This window comes from Oncorhynchus mykiss, chromosome 24 (genome assembly GCF_057628025.1).
Source record: "Oncorhynchus mykiss isolate SJ-2025 chromosome 24, ASM5762802v1, whole genome shotgun sequence".
Classification (NCBI taxonomy): domain Eukaryota; kingdom Metazoa; phylum Chordata; class Actinopteri; order Salmoniformes; family Salmonidae; genus Oncorhynchus; species Oncorhynchus mykiss.
The window spans coordinates 6,864,985-6,886,128 of record NC_143045.1 but is presented as its reverse complement, the minus strand read 5'-3'; the positions used below and the strand labels follow the sequence as shown (position 1 = coordinate 6,886,128).

Below are 21,144 nucleotides of genomic sequence, written 5' to 3'. Positions count from 1 at the left end.
AAATGTTGGTAAATTAGTTTATATTGTTTAAAGGAAAAATTGGTGGATTTAGCGTTTTGGAACGAAACTCATCAATTATAGAATTTTACCAGTAGGTGTGACCGTTACCATGGTATTATTATCTCCATTTATTGCTCTATTTAATCTGTATCGCTGAAGCGTTATAGGTTGAGCGATTTAAATGTGGTCATTTCAGATTGAGACGACATATGCTGCTGTCTGCAGTTGCTGATAATGCGGAGACATTGTTTTTACATTTCAGACACGATGTAACACCAAACTTCCTCAATATGGATTGAATAGAGCCCTTGCTAATTTATCTGGTTTACACACTAATTGAAAAAGTAGATCCTTTTGATACTACGATTACGCATAATCTTATGTCAAGATTACGCCTCCACGCACGCATGCACATACACACAAACTTGATGTCAAGATGACAGATTTATGAAAACAGATGCTATGCATTGCCTTCATGCGCTCCATACAACCCACCCCCCACCCCACCCCACCCCACCCAAATTGGGCCAATCTAGAGTTTCATTTGTGGCTACCTGGCTACCTATCCATCTATGATTGGCTTGAGCCCTTCAGGGTTTCTCCTCGTTAGCTACCATTAGCCTGAGGTCCAGGCATCCTCTCTTCAAGCCGCTAATGATAATTACAGAGGAGTGGCTGTCAATGCCAGCCTTGCAGATGAATGCTCTTAAAATGGAGGCCGCTGAGTCTATCCACTAGGTGGGGGGCCCGGAGGGGGGTAACTTTTTTTCTGTATGACTGGACAATGACCCATGAAGGCCTTGCTTTTCTGACTCGGCAATGCAAATGTAGATAATCATACGTCAGAGGTTCGTATGGCATAACTCTTCCAGCTTCTCTCCTTCATGTCACTGTGCTGCTGCCGGTGCTGACAAACCATGCAGGTTGACACCAAGACATTTATTTATTTGACCTTTTATTTAACTAGGCAAGTCAGTTAAGAACAAATGTGTATTTACAATGACAGCCTACCTCGGCCAAACCATAACCCGGACAACACTGGGCGCCCCCATGTGTGAGTCCCTATCACGGCCAGTTGTCAAACCTGGAAGTGAACCAGGGTCGTTAGTGATACATCTAACGCTGAGATGCGCTGCCTTAGACCGCTGCGCCACTCGGGAGCAGCTGTGCATCCACAAAGCATGTGGACACCCCTTCAAGTTAGTGGTTTCGGGTATTTCAGCCACACCCGTTGCTGATAGGTGTAAAAATTGAGCACACAGCCTTTCTCTATATTCACAGATAAACATTGGCATTAGAATTGTCTCGCTGATGAGCTCAGTGAGTTTCAACATGGCACCGTCATAGGAGGCCACCTTTCAAACACGTCAGTTCGTCAAATTTCTGCCCTGCAAGAGCTGCCCCGGTCAACTGTAAGTGCTGATATTGTGAAGTGGGAACGTCGAGGAGCAACAAAGGCTCAGCCGCGAAGTAGTAGGCCACACAAGCTCACAGAACGGGACCACCGAGTGCTGAAGCGCATAGCGCATAAAAATAGTTTGTCCTTGGTTGCAACAGTCACTACTGAGTTCCAAACTGCCTCTGGAAGCAACGTCAGCAAAATAACTGTTTGTTGGAGGCTTTATGAAATGGATTTCCATGGCCAAGCAGCCACACACAAGCATAAGATCACCATGCGCAATGCCAAGTGTCGACCTGAGTGGTGTAAAGTTCGCCTCCGTTGGACTCTGGAGCAGTGGAAACGCGTTCTCTGGAGTGAGGAATCGCTCTTTACCATCTGGCAGTCCGACTGATTGAATCTAGGTTTGGCAGATGCCAGGAGAATGCTACCTGCCCCAATGCATAGTGCCAACTGTAAAGTTTGGTGGAGGAGGAATAATGGGCTTGGGCTGTTTTCATGGTTCGGGCTAGGCCCCTAAGTCCAGTGAAGGGAAGCTTAACGCTCCAGCGTACAATGACACTATAGACAATTCTGTGTTTCCAGCTTTGTGGCAACGGTTTGGGGGCCCTTTCCTGTTTCAGCATAACAATGCCCCCATGCACAAAGCAAGATCCATACAGAAATGGTTTGTCGAGATCGGTGTTGAAGAACTTGACTGGCCTGCACAGAGCCCTTACCTCAAACCCATCAAACTCCTTTGGGATGAATTGGAACACTGACTGCGAGCCAGGCCTAATCGCCCAACATCAGTGCCCAACCTCACTAATGCTCTTGTGGCTGAATGGAAGCAAGTCCATGCAGCAATATTCCAACATCTTGTGGCAAGCCTTCCCAGAGGAGTGGAGGTTATTGCAACAAAGGGGGACCAACTCCATATTAATGCCCATGATTTTGGAATGGATGTTCGATGAGCAGGTATCCACGGCAGGGTAGCGGCAGGGGCGGCAGGGTAGCCTAGTGGTTAGAGCGTTAAACTAGTAACCGGAAGGTTGTGAGTTCAAACCCCCGAGCTGACAAGGTACAAATCTGTCGTTCTGCCCCTGAACAGGCAGTTAACCCACTGTTCCCAGGCCGTCATTGAAAATAAGAATGTGTTCTTAACTGACTTGCCTGGTTAAATAAAGGTAAAAAAAAAAAAAAAAAAAAAAAAAAAAAGCAGGTATCCACATACTTTTGGTCATGCATTATATTTCCCATCTCTTAAATCACCCTTTGGTCAATACATTGGTCTTTTATAGGTTCCCAGAATATAGGTTTTAAATGGTCATTTCGAGCTAGCTGTTTGGTGGGACAACTTATAGTCTATTTCACAGAGATTCCCTGTCTCATTCAGTGGGAAAGATGGACCCTCTGGCCAAGCCATTTAAATAGGCACATATGTCTACCTGAGAACAGCCATGTTCTCTTTAATTCTCTCCCTCTGTCCGTCTCTCTTTCTCTGTCCTTCTCCCTCTCTCTCAAACCCCCAGGATACTTTGAGATCATTGTGTCATTTCTGTGTGTAGTATGATAGATAAGAACATATTAACATGTGTCTCCCTTGTATGTCACAGCGTGCCTCAGGGTAATGGGGCGTTTGTGAGGCTATGTTTATCTGAGCGTGTGAGTCAATGTAGCTCCACACCCACACGCACGAAAGCATGCATGCATGCATGTACACACACACACACACACACACACACACACACACACACACACACACACACACACACACACACACACACACACACACACACACACACACACACACACACACACACACACACACACACACACACACACACACACACACACACACAGAATGAGCTCATGTCCTCACACCTCTCAAAGGCTCTCCATGTGCTCAACAAACCATCTGTGTGATTGCAGTGTAGATTGTAATGTACAGTGCGTTCCTCCGTGTGTGAATCACTAAAAGGAGTGTGAGTCTACTGAAGGGGCTGTAGGCTGTAGTCCCATTCTTTGTGTTCTTCAGATGGCGGTTGGCCCCCATACGGCCCATTCTAACAGAGGGGTCAGCCTCCCGGGCCCCGGGGCCAGAGCATCCATCATCCCACTGGTGTTTGAGGTCGGCTCCGTCGACAACACCAATTATACTGAGGAGCCTAGCGACAATGCTGGGCACACTGGGCCAGTCTATGTCCCACTTCTTTTGTCTTGTGCTCACAGACAGAGAGCAACTTCTGTCTAATTTCCTTGATTACTAATGATGATTCAGTTGTTAATTCTTTCTACTTTGTTGTTGTTTTGGGCTGTTTTATTGGCCACATCTTTAATTCTCTCTTTTTTTAGAATGTTCTTTGTTTCATACTGTTTCATTCTGTCAACTAACATGTTTCAACAATGTGCTGTTATTAACTCGTTTCTACAACAATTGAGAAACATGTTGAAAATTGAAAGATTTGGAGGTATGGAATTGCCAGCGTATTTCCTCTTCGTGATAAAGTGACAGAAGTTAAACACTTTCTTTTTTTATTGAACCCTTATTTAACTAGGCATGTCTTATTTACAATGACGGCCTAGGAACAGTGGGTTAACTGCCCTGGTCAGGGGCAGAGCAACAGATTTTTACCTTGTCAGCTCGGGGATTCAGTCTATGGATAGATCTCCTCAGAGACAATGCCCGTACCCCTAAAGATGTGGATGTTAGTTCAGCTGTCTGTCATGCCCGCTGGGCATATGGAACGTCATAATAGCAAAACATGCACACTTGTGTCCTGTTTCCAAAACACACTGAAATTAATGACCAATTAGCTTACACAAGTCACTCTTAATTGTGCCTCAGTCTGCTTGTGGCATAATAGGAATGTAACAATGGCCGTAGTGTTTGTGTGCCCTTCTCCTGTGGTATCCAAAAATGTGGAATTTTTTTCGGAGCATTTGTAGCTGCTTTCATGTATAATGTGTCTTGGATCTCCAAGGCAGGCAGAATAATGCCTCTCGCGTTGTTTTCCAATTGGTTTGAGTGTCAAGTCGATTCTTATACTCCTCCATTGCTTTTCTTTTGATATATTTCCAATGGTTGATTATTGTTTCATTTCATTATTTCATCATCTCATTAAATAAATGATGTAAAATACACTTTGTTTGTACAGGAATGTAAGTATTATCAAGCAAACATTAGTAGGTCTACAACCCAGACAGAACTATGTCTTGATTTTAGCTTTCGCAACTTCAATTCCTACGTTCCACAAAGCCGAGGAAGTTATAATAGGATTGTAGATGCATAGAAGTAGAATGAAAAGAACAGGCTTGGGAGCTCTATTTGACCTTTATTTAACAAGGCAAGTCAGTTAAGAACAAATTTTTATTTGCAATGACAGCCTAGGAACAGTGTTTTAATTAACTGCCTTGTTCAGGGGCAGAATGACAGATTTTTACCTTGCCGGCACAATGATTCGATCTAGCAGCCTTTTGGTTAATGGCCCAACGCTCTAACCACACGGCTACCTGACGCCTCTAATGCTGGTAATTTGACTGGTGAAATCATGGGTACACTCCCAATGGCTGTATTGCGATGCAATCATTTCCATGGTAATTTGGAATGTTATATAAAATGTCGCCATGATAATGTGGAATTGTCATTCAAATGATGCTAACTTATGTGGCTCATCCAGTGGAAGGTATTTGTTGTAATGTCAGTTGAGTTGGCTCAACAAATTGCAGATTTAAGGGTACACTTCCTGCGTTTACTTCCTGCCACGGGTCGAGATCAAAAATATACAGGTTAAGGCAACGTCTTCACAAATCTGGGACCAGCGCCGTTGCTAACTACCAGTGCCGTTGCTAACTAGCATAGCCATTGTTACAAAGAGTTATGGGATATTAGAATCCCGTTGTCTTAACCTTTGTCATCTTCAACCTATGGGAACACTCAAATGGCCGCCAGTCCACCCATTATGCCATCATTGACTCGAATGGAGATTCATTCTATTTCTATGGGTAGATATGTCGGTGAAAATGGGTCACCGACAGAAGACAAAAACAGAAAAATTCCAGCCTATTTCAGAATTGGGAAAACTTCAACCTTCAATGAACTGTGAAAGAGCTAGGCAAAACAAATGCTGTGCAGGGGCCTGTGCTGCTCATAGAGGGAGGAAGCCCTAATCTCTCTTTTGTCCCGGGCCAGGTAGGGGTCTCGCTTTGGGGATGAAGTTCCCCTTGAAGTGGAGTGAAGCAGGGTGGGCATAATGAAGTGTGATGGGACACCCACCAGCCTCCCCTCACAACCCCCTCCACCACCACCACCACCTCTCACCCTGTCCCATACAGCCCCAGCCCGTGCCATTATTTCCCCTTACGTCCTTCCTGGGTCTGTGGAGAAGCCAACAGATGTTGGCTGGTGTGAAAGGACCCTTGAGCTCATAAACTAGCCGCCGGGATTTGGAGGCGACGGGATCAAAGAGAGGCCTACTTGATTACCTCTACATACACATATATTCTGACAAATCTTCACGCTCAGCATGTAGACAAATGAGTGCACGCATGTATTCATACATGGATTGCATTTCCATTGTCCACATACCCACACATTCACTAACGTGCACACAAGGGCAAATGTGTACACAAATGCAAACATGATTACACACAAATTGACAGACTCACATGCACACAGGCACGTGCACACATGCTAGTTACCCAAACCAATACAAAATGGGTCTGTCTTATGTAATATTTTTCTGTGTAATAACGGAAGAATTCACCAATGGATCTAGGTGAGGAGACAGATAAAATATGCAGACAGAGGAAACTAATTTGGCACCCAGCAGTGTTGAGCGACAGCTCCACTTCTGTCCCTTTTCCCAGATTTACAGGGCAGAACGGAGAATCAAGGACACAGGTAGTAATTGTCTGAATCTTCGTTGAGTTTGACAAATCCAGGTTATGCAACAGAGTGCTGCTTGCGATGCCTGGTGACAATTAAAATAGCAAGCAGAGAAGGTAACCTGCCAAAAATACTCAGGCAACCTTGTCTGACAACATGACAGGAGCAGAATGTGGCAGCATAATGGTCCTTCCTCAGATATCTGTTAGACACCGACTGCTCAGCTTTTATTTCCTGGATGAACATGCATTTAGGCCAAATGTAAAGGAAGTGGAATCGGTGGACGTGCCAAGTGCCGAACTTGTAGCTTTATTCTCTGATATTCCAGTGCAGCGGTTGCGTCTCCCTGTCTGACAGTGTGGGCCTTTCATCCATAGGAGATGTCCCTGCTAGTCCTCCCAGAATGTCACCTCAGCAACATCACCACCCGCTTTCATCCACTAGGAACAGGAAGTGTTTTTTTACGACTGTTTCCTGGATGTTACACTTCATTGTTTACTCTCCTCGAGTAGTGATGAACTCACTGGGATTTCTGTGGTCAGAAAGATTTTTGTTATTACAGCTTACTAATTAAAGTACTACAAAAAAAAGCGAATAAGAGCTTTGTCATTAAACAAATCTCTTTCTCTGTGGCTTTTGTTTTTTGGGGGATGAGAAGTGAGCATGTTGGGTATTCGCCATCACTTTCAACTGCTCATGGAGGACAAGTGACACTCACAGACGCAGGGAATATCTCTTGCAGTCCAAATTAGCTTTTACTCATACCCCCAAAGAAACACATCATGTACATCTCTCTCAAGATTTTGTTTGAACATTTAGTCACATGGCTCAAATCACCAGAAAAATTCCTGTGCATTTCTGTACACTGAAAGTTCATAATATCAGTCAGTTTTGGGGGACAGTTAATACAACATGAGGTTTGTATTCACGCACTTAAAAAGGACAGACTTGTCCTAAAAACCCCATAGGGGGTTATTCAATCTCACAACAGTCACAGGTTCAGGCAGAATTGCATTTCAAATGCATTACTATTCGCGAGAATGTAAGCTGTCTGCCTGAGCAATTGTGGGAATTTTGATGTTATCTGTGGGACTAGCAGAGGCCCAAGAGATCTGTCTGCCCGGGGTGTTTAGTATTCTACACCACCTGCTTGGAGCCTGAACGAATGATGTTAGATTTAATTCCATCCAGCAAAAATGCTGAATCATTGCTCCTCCATTTTACAAGACTCACAAACATACCATGATTAAAGTAGAGGAATCCAGATGTAGGCTAATGTTCTTACCTCATGTTCTATGTTTTTTTTTCTTTTGGATCTTAAGCCCCGTCTATACCTGCTGCTCACATGCGTCCTTCGTCCTGATACCAATCAGATCAGAATGCGTCTTTTAATTGTCTACACCTGTTGACACAATCAGAATGTGGGCAAGATCAGGACATCAGGCATATGTTAGCTCCAGGTGTAAACGGGCTCGTGATGAATGTTTTATTTGCTTTGGTGAATATTGATGAGCACCACATCTTGCAAAAGTAGTTTAATTAGAAACGCACCGGGAGTACTCGTGTGATTTCACTTCAACAGGGACTCTTCAAAATGTCAACGTCGAAAAGGTAGGCCTAGTAGTAGAGTTAAAGGTAGTCATGCATTTAATGGAAAGTGAAGAGGAAAGTTAGAAAAGGGATCCAGAACTTTCTCCTGAATCTAATCACAAGGAGGTGATGTGCAGTGTTTTGTAGTGAGGGGCAATCTCAGCCTTTTTTGCAAAGCTCTAAATCCATTCAGACATTCTCTTAGACAAGCAGATATTCTTTGCGTAATTCAGCACTCGCATGAATAGGAATCTGCTGTAAAAGCATCCAAATTGATAAATGACATATCAATAATAGTAAAGATTTACCATAATGCAGGCAAAGCTGACAACAATATGTGAGAGTGGAAACACTTCACTGGTTACCTTGCAAAGCAACTTTTGGGCTCCCTTCTGTAAAACATGCTAATAAGCAATTGCACATGAATCTCAATGAATGTTGTCAATCCTGCTGATGCTTTTTGCTTTACTAAAATACATACTGCATATATATATATATGGTTTGCCCATGGACATTTGCCTAGCACAATGACACAGCATATTTAAACAATGGCATAGATGGACTGTCTGACCACAGGCTGGAAAGCAGAAGAACACCTACAGTTAATCATGTCAACAGAGTCTGTGGAAAGTACAAGGGTCTCAGAGATTAGGGGTGTCTGGCTATGATATAACCACTAACATCTATATCCCTGTTACTTACTCTGTTGTTAACATGTCACGTCCCATGTTTTAGACAAAACTGTGACAGTGTAAGTAAGGACAACTTCATGGCACAGGGTTCAAGTAGTATTCCTGTATATATCTTGCCTAAACTGCTGAGAAATACCGCTGTACAGGCAACAATGAACTCAACCAAGATAGAGACGCCTGCTTCTCAGATGTCTTTTCCAGACTAATCTATGTCTGAGTTGAACTGAGCTGAGGGGGACTGGTTAACGTCACTAAAAAAAGCCTCTGGCGACCCTTAGTGGCAAAACCATACTTCTGTAACTGTCATTACATTGTCATGAGGTCAGTTTGGTTCAAAACTGACCAACAAAGCTGATGAATTCACTGCTTCTAACGCATTTTCTTCATGTAAAATAAGTTGGACACTTAACAATGCAATTATTAATCTAGGAATATGATTAGCTTCAGAAATTGTGTGAATAATGTTGCTGCACAGCTTCAAGAAAAATAATTTTATTTCTTTATAAATCCACATATTTGACCTATGAAAGCATACAATTCCATCTCACGTATTTTTTTCTTATTGTTGTTTCATAATTCAAAGGAAATATGGGTATCAAATCAGAGAAAATTGAAGGTATATCTCACATACAAATACATACACAGTCAACAGTAAGGGTAAAATTGTATCTGATCATTGTGTCCATCTTTTCCATATCGAAAGTGTTATACAATAGGGTCGGTTTCTTTTGTCAGAATGAAACTTAACTCACCATTTCACCATCAAACCAAAACGCAATACTTGTGCTGTAAGTGCATGTAATCAAACCAAACCAGATCCAGGTTCTTATTTTGACCTCATCTTGAGAGCCCATGTTTTTATTCCAAGTTGGGATATCCATGGCCAAATAATATGATTTGTTTTCACCATCATCCAAAATGGATGTATCTGATCTCTTAATTGATGAATATACTATTCAATTGTCCATATAGACAGAGAGAGAGAGAGATGGGGGGGGGGGGTGTAGAGAAAGAGAGAAAGAGAGCAAGATAGGATTCTAAAGATTATAAAGTGCCCTAAGAGATCAAAGAACAACCGTTTGATATCGGTGCATCGACGCGACATCGCTGTGTGCTAACGCTTCCAAGGCCCTCGGGGAGGAGAACAAAACACTGTATTGCCTTTTCCTCTTATTGTATTCCTTTGGCAAATGACCGATCGTTAAGGGAGAGTGGAGCTTTACTACGAAACCCACAATACATCATCAAAACCATCCAAGGGTGTTCCTCTGTAGTAGGCAATTTCAATGGGAATCCCAAAAAGTATTCCCGAAAGGAATGTTAGGCGTCTGGGCTAAGGTCAATTCATTCCTCACGCAGTAAAAGAAGCCCCAGGTTTTGGAAAACATTTCCCTCCACTCCACAGGGCTGGATTACATCCCAGTTCCGGATAGAATTGCATAAGTGACAGAGCACAGCGATTCCATGGCATCCACCCCATCTCTGCTCCCAATGCTGTTCTTGGCTTCATATTTATTATTTTGTGTTTTTCCAACTTCCTTGAACCAGGGGGACTTCACCTGGAGGAGAGAATTATAATAAATATCATTAAGTAGTGACACAACCTGCTGTCTACTAGAACATCTAATGCAATAGAAGGACAATTACATTCATCAGAATGTTGGTAAAAACGTGACATTTCAGGAAAGTTCAGTGAAAATATACTATTTGTGGTCTACTTGTCCCTTATTCCCTTCTCAATCGCCCTTTGAAGCAGACTTGCGTAACGTCATACTTTCCCCATCTCTATGTAGAACTTTAATATAGCATTCAAATGTATAGCTAGCTCTCTGTCCCCAAACTCACCTTTCCATTCTCCATCCCTCCACCTCAGAGGACGAGCATGGGTGATGTGCAAATCTGGAAGAGACAGGACACAGGAATCAGTGCACCAACCTCATAAAACTCTCACCTGAGCTAAGAATACCTGTAAAGTTTCCATATGTCTTACCTGACCCAGGGGGGTACAAGTCTGTAGATATGAATATCACATCTGGCTAGGTGGCTGCACCTACCAGTTCCTTTTAGACAGTGAAGAGACACAAGAAAGTAAGGAGGGTAAGAAGGTGTGCTAGAATAGTATGGGCCAGATCCAAACCCACTCCAGAACTGGGATATCTGTATGATCAGAAGGCAATGGCAATAACCGCTATATCGCCCCAGCCCACACAACTACCAGTATTTGACAGTGTCTTACACATATGTCTTGTTCAAAATGAGATGATAAAAGACCACCAGAGACCACCGCAAAGCTTCATTAAGAACCTGGTTCGCTGACTGATTTGGAAAGTCGTTTTCTTCCATACAAAGCAATGCTAATGCTAATAAATCTGCCAAGATAATTATTTTCAGAGGGTTGATATGCTACGGTATGGAGACGGCCCAATTATGTAATGCACACATACTTCCATAGCATGGCTGCTTGTGCCGCAGTCTAAGGGGGAAAGGGTCTGCTCCTCTCCTGGTAGCACAGACGGGGCGGAGGTAGAAAGGGGGGAGGTTGCGTCCTACTTTTAGCAGTGCCCCACCAATGGTGAGTATCTGCTGATCACGTCTCCCGCTGACACCCCATTCCCTCTCCTCTCAGACCCCCCCCCCCCCCCCCCCCCCCCTTCCTACACTTCTTTATTAGAACAAGCTCTAAATCTGCACTTCCTTACCTGTTTCTGTCCTGTGCAGCTTTATTTTCTCTCTCACTGTCTCGGTACCCTCTTTCACTCTCTTCTCCATCCCTACCTCTTTCTCTCACTCTTTTTCTTTCAAGCCCTCCATGCCTTTCTCCCTCTGTACACCACCAACGATCTCTCTCTCTTTGTCTTTGTCCTCCTTGACTCTGTTGATCTCTTTCTTTCTTTCTTTCTTTTTTCCCCTTCCCCTACATCTGTATCTCTCTCCCCCGTCTCTCTCTCTCTCTCTTCCTTCCACCGCTCTCCCTCCCTCCTGTCGCCGGTAACTCTGTCAGCCTCATTGCGTCGCTGTGAGAGCGACACAATGAGTGATCTGTCATCTCCTCGCTGGCTGTCTGATGCTCCTAGATGAATTATGGATGCAAACACAGAGTATTTCACAGCTAAATGTTGAATACTGAGGCTGAGGAAGGATGCAACCTCATCTACCTCATCCAGGCCTGTCACAGAGGGAGAACACTGCCTGCTGCTGCCCACAGCTATAAACACACACGGTACCGGGACAGATGGCCATTAATTGAGCCAACTAAACTGTCTTCTTCAAGAAGTAAGACGATGATCGATAGGGTTGTAAACCATATGTAACCAAGGTCTAATCACTCGGCCGTCTGAGACAAAAATATATCTTTCTCCTGAATGGATATGTAATGCAACCAGGACTCATAAACTGCTCAACAACAAAACCAATTGATCCCAATTGAGAGCTGCATGGATTGTTTCACTGCTACAGCTGTTGATGACTCATTATACAAGCTATTACATGTGGTAAATGAAGACAGTGATCGTAATATTGATAATCTCTTAGCTTAGGTCAGGGGTTCACAAACCTTTTGGCCCACGACCTCATCTGAAAATTCTCACCCATGTGAAAAAAATTGTAATTAACAGTCAATGTTTACTTTTTTACTTGGGGCTATGGCATTCAATTGAAAAACATTCTAACAGTATTTCTGATTGTCTTTTCAACTCACCATCACATACTATTTTTTACATTTTTAATAAAAAAAAAAAGATATATATATTTATTTTAAGGGGTGGATCAGCTTAATATTGCGGAAAGAATATTGGTTCCATCAATGTAATTGTCTGCATCATTTCCAATCCCCCATATATTTTTTGGGTAAATATATATATCCATACATGCATGCATACATGTACACATATATGCATACACATACCTATATAGACATACATACTTTTTAAAGAATATACCTTTATTAGTATTCCCCGCTAACCCTACCACCGATCCCTCAATTGGAGTAAACTAATAAACACTTCGGCTTTTACCTTCAATTTATACAACTTATACACATTTTACAGACACACTCTATTTTACAATAGTTATTTTTTGTTTGTTTTTAGTCCTTCCTCTATTTCTGATGTCCATCCAGTTTGATTTCTATTTGTAATTGTGCTATTTCACAAAAGTTCTGAACCTATATACATTTACAGACCCCGTAGGTTTTACATGTTTTATCTTGCTATTAGTCCCACCCTTCAGCTCCATTCAACCCCTCCCATCTATCTCTCAACATCATCCATTTTGCATTTCTATTTGCCATCTATTTTTCCACTGTGCTGTGATGCTTCACAAACGAATTGAACCTTTCTATTCTCATAGCTTCTACGGATTGTAAATTCAAAATAAACATTTTTGCTAAAATAATTATTATATTATTGATTGATTGACTTTGGCTTTTCAAATCACCCAGTATTGCTATCTGCAGTGTTAGTTCTAGGCAAATGTTGCAATTCTTCAGCCATTCCTGGATCATGGACAATACCAAAATAAATTATCTAATGACTCTGCCTCCTCACAGCAGAATCTGCAGAGCTAGGAAGATTGTATCCCCCATGTATATAACATTCTATTAGTTGCAAGAATTTTGTATAGTAATTTAATTTGAAAAATTCCAATTTTTGCATTCGGCGTTGTTTTGCGTATCAATTCATAAACCATGTGCCATGGAATGGGTACATCGAAAATCTCTTCCCAACTATTTTGCAATTTATATGGCACAGCTGTCAGTATTTTGGTCCTTAAATGGAATTGGTATATGTTTTTATTTATCACACTTGTCTTTAACCATTTATGTTCCTTAATACAGGGCCGACATACAAGGTCCTTACTTTTTCCCCTTCTACTCGCCTCTTCCATTTTTGTGGTAATGCTGCAATTTATTGGTTGTAATTTTGGGTAGAGCAGACATTTCCATATGTCTGTGTTAGCTGCATGTGTGACATAACTCCACCAGTCCTATTTATGATTTCATTCACAAAAAGTATACCTTTTTAAATAATTTATTTTAAAAGTACAGTTATTTTTTAAAATCAATTAGTATATTTGAATTTAACCACAATATTTGTTGTATTTTTTGTTCTGTCTTTTCAGGTGGATTAAACTGAAATTGCAAACAACTTTCTAAGGCTTGTTTAAAAAATAAAGATATTTTGGAGATTATTTCCTTTTCAAACAATCGAAAGTGGGCCGGTGTAATCTGATTATTAAAGGGGAAAAGGCCCTTCCTGAATAAAGGATGAGACATTCGTACCAACTTACTAGAGAACCAGTTTGGATTTAAGTATAACTTTTGTATGACTGATGCCTTTAGTGAGAGGTCTAATGCTTTAATATTTAATAATTTCTGCCCTCCGAATTCATATTTGTTATATAAATAGGCCCTTTAAATTTTATCTGGCTTGCCGTTCCAAATAAAATGGAATATTTTATGTTCATATCATTTAAAAAGCAGATCACTAGGTGTAGGCAAAACCATAAGCAAATAGATAAACTGTGATATGACTAAAGAGTTAATTTTTCCACAAATAGACAGGTATTTTCCTTTCCATGGTAGCAAGATTTTTGCTAACTTTCTATAAAAATTTATTGGAGTGAGATCATTTCTTTCTTTTGACATTTGTATACCGAATATGTCGAAGGAAAAAGGAAACCGCACACTGCTCTTGATAGTATTACCGATCTTTAATAAGCTTACGTATCGGCCACACGGCCTTCGTCAGAGCTTTTTTATTTTTTTACCGAGTATGTCCGCATCTCCGTCAGACCATTTTATTGGTAAACTACATGGTAATGTAAAATGTGAATTTTTTTTTTTTGTGATCCAATACGTAATATTATCATAATTTGGTTTTAATCCAGAGAGAATAGCAAAAGTATCTAGATCCTCTATGAGGCCGTGGAGAGACGAATTGTGGTTTTAAAAGAAAACATGAATCATCAGCGTACAATGACACCTTAGTTTTTAAGCCACGGATTTCTAATCCCTTAATATAATTGTTTGATCTAATCTTAACAGCTAACATTTCGATGGCAATAATAAATAGATATGCCGATAGTGGACAACCTTGTTTTACTCCTCTAGAGAGTTTAAAACTTTCTGAGATGTAGCTATTATTTATTATTTTACACCTAGGTTTACTATACATTAACCCATTTTATAAGAGATTCCCCAAAATTGAAATATTCTAGGCATTTATGTATAAACTCCAGTCGTACTTTATCAAAAGCCTTTTCAAAATCAGCTATGAAAACCAGGCCTGGTGTCCCCGATATTTCATAGTATTCTATTGTTTCCAGCACTTGCCTTTTATTATCTCCAGTGTATCGTCCATGTAAAAAAACTGATTAGGATGAATAATATCTGACAATACTTTTTTAATTCTATGCGCCAAGCATTTTGCTAGGATTTTTGCATCACAACACTGAAGTGTAAGAGGTCTCCAATGTTTTAAATGGACTGGATCTTTATATATACCACTTGGGTCCTGTTTCAGTAACAATGATATTAGACCTTCTTGTTGCATGTCTGATAATCTACAATTTATATAGGAGTGGTTAAAACATGTTAATAATGGTCCTTTGAGTATATATAAAAAAAGTTTTGTATGCTTCCACTGGTATGCTATCCAGCCCTGGACATTTCCCATTCTTAAAGGCCCCAATTGCATCAAGCAGTTCCTCCTCTGTAATTTGGCCTTCACATGAGTCTTTCTGTACAGATGTTAATTTTACAATATTATTAGGAAAAAAATACATACAATTAGTTTCAGTTAGTGGAGATGGAGGAGCCTGAAACTAAAACATATTCTTAAAGTACTTTACTTCCTCTTTCAAAATATCATTTGGTGAATCATGTGTGGCTCCATCATTTGTAGCAAGTTTTAATACATTTTTTGGGTAGCATTTCTATATTGAAGATTGAAAAATAATTTGGTGCATTTTTCCCCATATTCCATCCAGTTCGCTTTATTTTTTATAATCTATTACACTGGATCTTTCTTGAATAAGTTCCTCCATTTCTTTTAGTTTTTCCTCTAACTTATTCTGTGCCACTATGGTACCGTTTTTATTGCTATCTAACTGTACTGTTAGTCCTTCAATTTCCTTTGTTAATATGGACACTTTTGATCTAAATTGCTTTTGTTTTATTGATGAGTACTGAATTGCATGGCCTCTAAAGGCACACCTAAAAGTGTCCCATACAATAAGGGGATTTGCTGTACCTATGTTATGTCTGAAAAAGTCAGTTGTAAATTCTTCCATGACATTCATGATTTCCTTAAGTGCCTGAGGGTGATAGTTTGTAGTGTGATTTCCTTTCCGGTCCATAGAGGTATTTAAGACCGTATTAAAATCTCCCACCATAATAATAGAGTCTAGTGTTGCTTGTAGAGTTGATAAATTCGTATATATATTTTCAAAGAAGCTTGGATCATCATTATTCGGAACGTATAGGTTAATAAGCCATATCTGTTTATTGTCCAATAACATATTTAAAATAATCCATCTACCTTGATAATCTGTTTGGACAATTTGCACATTTAGATCAAAATTACTGTTAATTAAAACCATCACCCCTTTTGAATTTCTTTGCCCATTGGAGAAATATATTTCGCCCCCCCCCAGGTCTTTTTCCACAAAACTTTCAACGATTGTTGAATCGGTTTCCTGTGAACAATATATGTTATATTCCTTCTCTTTTAGCCAGGTAAATACTGATCGTCTTTTCTTATTATTTTCCATTACAATTGTAACTGGCTATACTTATTTCACCACTTACCATAATGAGACACAACTTTCAATTCTATTTATCAAAATATGTTTGTAAACGTACCATTAAAAAGTAACATGATGATTGAGTGTCTATATAGCTGTACCATGATATTTGCATTGCTACTAAGTAAACCTCCAATTGGTCCCCACCATTCCACCCGCTAAAAGCCCTCCTCATCCCGAGCTGGGCCGTCATCCCAATGCCCGACAGACCACCTCCGACCCCTCGCATCCCATAGCCCTGAACATACTGGGATCCATCCTTCGAAAAGAGCACACAGTGCCATTTACCGAATTGAAGTTTATCAACTTCCAAATGCATTTCCATCGCCCTAACCCCGATTTGTATTATATATAGCTGTGGATCATCCTGTATTGTCCCTAACATATTTTACTCCTTCGCAACAGTTGTGGGATACACACATACACCCACACACACTCAACCCTTTCCCCCCACACAACCATAAACTCACATTCTCAACAGTTGCACCATCCCAGAGCCCAACTCAAGAAAGGTCCTGATTTACAAATGCACTTACTGTTGCAGCTGCATGAGAAGGCCTGCAAGACTGTGCAAAAAAAAAATGGGCAGAAATTGAGAGATTTTACGAACCATTGTCACATCCTAGATGATGGAGGTCAAATGTACACCTTTTCCCTAAAACACCCACAATACGGTCACCCATATTGACCATATTCCCAAGCATCTCCATGCAGTCAGACTTGTGATTTTGTGCCACCAGGGTCACAATAATATACCCCCTCTCTGAATGTCCGAGTGTGGCCCCCCTCCCCATGGGATACTGCAGCTAGTGTTGCCAGCACTGCCACTGCCTGGGTGGGGGCACCCCACCGGAATCCCCACTGGCTAGGTACAAGGTCGTTAAGATTCTCATTAGCAGCTTTGAGAATTTTCTTGTATAGTATGCTCTCACTTTAGGGGGCTTTGGCGTTGCAGGACCAACCCTGCCAAGCAGGCTCAGAATCTTGAGGGGGCAGTGCTGCTCTTGGTCTCTGACCGCATTTTGGCTGCATACAGCCCACTTACAGCAGGCCCATAAAACAGTTAGGGATTTCTCCTTAGTATCTGGGCCATTCAGGTGGGTGTCTAGGGTATAGGGTTGTGGACCATACCATTAAATTAGGATCATAAATACATAATTAGATATAATTTATTTAACAAATGTAGTTCTCCATGATAGGACAATAAATAAATCAAATGTATAATTTATTTTAAAACTGTTCGACCATGATAGGACAATAAATAAATAAGATGTATACAGTGCCTTGCAAAAGTATTCGGCCCCCTTAAACTTTGCGACCTTTTGCCACATTTCAGGCTTCAAACATAAAGATAAAAAACTGTATTTTTTTGTGAAGAATGAACAACAAGTGGGACACAATCATGAAGTGGAACGACATTTATTGGATATTTCAAACTTTTTTAACAAATCAAAAACTGAAAAATTGGGCGTGCAAAATTATTCAGCCCCTTTAAGTTAATACTTTGTAGCGCCACCTTTTGCTGCGATTACAGCTGTAAGTCGTTTGGGGTATGTCTCTATCAGTTTTGCACATCGAGAGACTGACATTTTTTCCCATTCCTCCTTGCAAAACAGCTCGAGCTCAGTGAGGTTGGATGGAGAGCATTTGTGAACAGCAGTTTTCAGTTCTTTCCACAGATTCTCAATTGGATTCAGGTCTGGACTTTGACTTGGCCATTCTAACACCTGGATATGTTTATTTTTGAACCATTCCATTGTAGATTTTGCTTTATGTTTTGGATCATTGTCTTGTTGGAAGACAAATCTCCGTCCCAGTCTCAGGTCTTTTGCAGACTCCATCAGGTTTTCTTCCAGAATGGTCCTGTATTTGGCTCCATCCATCTTCCCATCAATTTGAACCATCTTCCCTGTCCCTGCTGAAGAAAAGCAGGCCCAAACCATGATGCTGCCACCACCATGTTTGACAGTGGGGATGGTGTGTTCAGCTGTGTTGCTTTTATGCCAAACATAACGTCTTGCATTGTTGCCAAAAAGTTCAATTTTGGTTTCATCTGACCAGAGCACCTTCTTCCACATGTTTGGTGTGTCTCCCAGGTGGCAAGTGGCAAACTTTAAACAACACTTTTTATGGATTACTTTAAGAAATGGCTTTCTTCTTGCCACTCTTCCATAAAGGCCAGATTTGTGCAATATACGAGTGATTGTTGTCCTATGGACAGAGTCTCCCACCTCAGCTGTAGATCTCTGCAGTTCATCCAGAGTGATCATGGGCCTCTTGGTTGCATCTCTGATCAGTCTTCTCCTTGTATGAGCTGAAAGTTTAGAGGGACGGCCAGGTCTTGGTAGATTTGCAGTGGTCTGATACTCCTTCCATTTCAATATAATCGCTTGCACAGTGCTCCTTGGGATGTTTAAAGCTTGGGAAATCTTTTTATATCCAAATCCGGCTTTAAACTTCTTCACAACAGTATCTCGGACCTGCCTGGTGTGTTCCTTGTTCTTCATGATGCTCTCTGCGCTTTTAACGGACCTCTGAGACTATCACAGTGCAGGTGCATTTATACGGAGACTTGATTACACACAGGTGGATTGTATTTATCCTCATTAGTCATTTAGGTCAACATTGGATCATTCAGAGATCCTCACTGAACTTCTGGAGAGAGTTTGCTGCACTGAAAGTAAAGGGGCTGAATAATTTTGCACGCCCAATTTTTCAGTTTTTGATTTGTTAAAAAAGTTTGAAATATCCAATAAATGTCGTTCCACTTCATGATTGTGTCCCACTTGTTGTGGATTCTTCACAAAAAAATACAGTTTTATATCTTTATGTTTGAAGCCTGAAATGTGGCAAAAGGTCGCAAAGTTCAAGGGGGCTGAATACTTTCGCAAGGCACTGTAATTCATTATAAAAGTATATCCATCATCTGAACAACATTGAAAGCTCTCTCATGCCCCGGCTCACAGCAATCCATTGGTTCTGGGATATGCAACTATTTCATGACTCACTCACTCAACTGTCCCAAACATAACAAATAAAATAAAACATAAACACACACCACACCATCCACACATACTGGGCCTTCTGTTTACATAGTTTTTATCTTCACCATGTTGAATTAGTGCTTGTGTGTTCCAATTAGTTATATGTGAAGATATATACAAAAGCTATTTTTTTTTTTTGTATTGTTACGATCCATAACCGGGCTAGAATTATGTTTCATTAATTTTCCTCATCTATGAGAACTTTGTATTTTAAAATAACTTTGTAATTTATATACCATCACATACTATTAATGTGGGGCAGTCAATTGCAAATGAGTCTGACATAATGTCCCTTATCTCACCACCACTAATTAGAGTGCTTGATGCATGTCGTGTCAGAGCTTTTTAAAGTCAGGGGGCGTGGTCGACAGTGCTCATCTCATCTCTGCTGTCACATCCAACCTGGATCGATATTTGGTTGTAATGCAGACAAGAGCACTGAAACCAGCTTCACGCAGATATGAGCTGGCGAAGAGTAGCCTACCATGAGTTTTATGATGCTTTCAAGACAACAGGGAACTCAGGAAAATACGAGGTCAAATCATGACGTCAGTGATCTTTAGGTCAGAAAGTCAGAGCTCTAGAAAGAAGCCAGAGATCCCAAGTTAGAATTCCGAGTCGGATAACTGTTCAAAATTATTTTTCCCAGTCAGAGTTCGTTTCTTTCCGAGTTCCCAGTTGTCTTGAACGCACTGAAGTCAGAAGTCTGAGATTTCCGAGCACGCAGTTGTTTTGAACGTGGCATTAATGCTCAGAGGGAGACGGCAGGGTATTCCCTTTGAGTCAGGAACCAAAACTCTTCTGTAGTTACCTGTGAATGCATTGCCTGCAGCATTCAGTCACATGACAGCTCGATCAGCTGTGAGACTGTCAACTGAGCGAGGATCACAGTCAAATGGATTGGGAAGTAGGTCCATCCCAAAGTGCTCTTCCAAGCATTGGAGGTGAGCATTCATCACTGGTGTGGGACAGTTACTGATGCTGTTTTCTGTTATTTCATTTTCATTACACCGAAAGTAAACCAGTTCCTCTCTCAACGCAATTTTTTTCTCTCCAACACTCCCCCTTGATAACCACCAAGCCTCGGTGTGAAACAGAACATTGTCATGCTCTGATCCCATATCTCCACATAGTTTTGTGAACAGGTGTGCGCACAGTGGATGTGGTTTGATGTTGTTTACAATCGAAGTTACCTGTTGCATTATATCTCAAAGCTCGGTGCTCAGCTCGGTGCTCGGTTGCTCTCGGTGTATCATACAATGCGTCCATATGGCAGACGGAGACACATACATAACTAACGTGCAGAGGCCTGCCTGCCGTCCCTGGATAGATGGAGCCCTATCTGTGCAAAAGACCACCATTTGATCCCATATGGAATCTGTTTTTTTGTCAATATAGCTACACAGCACACTGAACATCCCCTATGCCGATTCATGCTCTGGATTCATGCTCGCTGCACTTTCAGGTCTCTCCAGAGATGTTCGATCGGGTTCAAGTCCAGGCTCTGGCTGGGCCACTCAAGAACATTCAGAGACGTGTCCCAATGCCACTCCTGCATTGTCATGGCTGTGTACTTACGGTCATTGAACTGTTAGAAGGTGAACCTTTGCCTCAGTCTAAGGTCCTGAGTGCTTTGAAGCAGGTTTTCATCAAGGAACTCTCTGGACTTTGCTCCGTTCATCTTTCCCTCGATCCTGACTAGTCTCCCAGTCCCCACTGAAAAACCTCCCCACAGCATAATGCTGCCAC

General features: G+C 41.2%; 1 protein-coding gene across 1 annotated transcript in view; it reads right to left on the bottom strand.

Annotated features, from left to right (window-relative positions):
* Positions 1-9,024: 9,024 nt before the first annotated feature.
* LOC110503581 (leucine-rich repeat and fibronectin type III domain-containing protein 1-like protein) overlaps positions 9,025-21,144 on the bottom strand; it is a 158,517-nt gene continuing 146,397 nt past the window's right edge. The window contains exons 5-6 of the mRNA XM_021581986.3: positions 10,394-10,447; positions 9,025-10,107 (exon numbers count right to left, since the gene is read on the bottom strand). The gene's annotated coding sequence lies outside the window, so the exon portion shown is untranslated. The remainder of the gene's footprint in view (positions 10,108-10,393; positions 10,448-21,144) is intronic.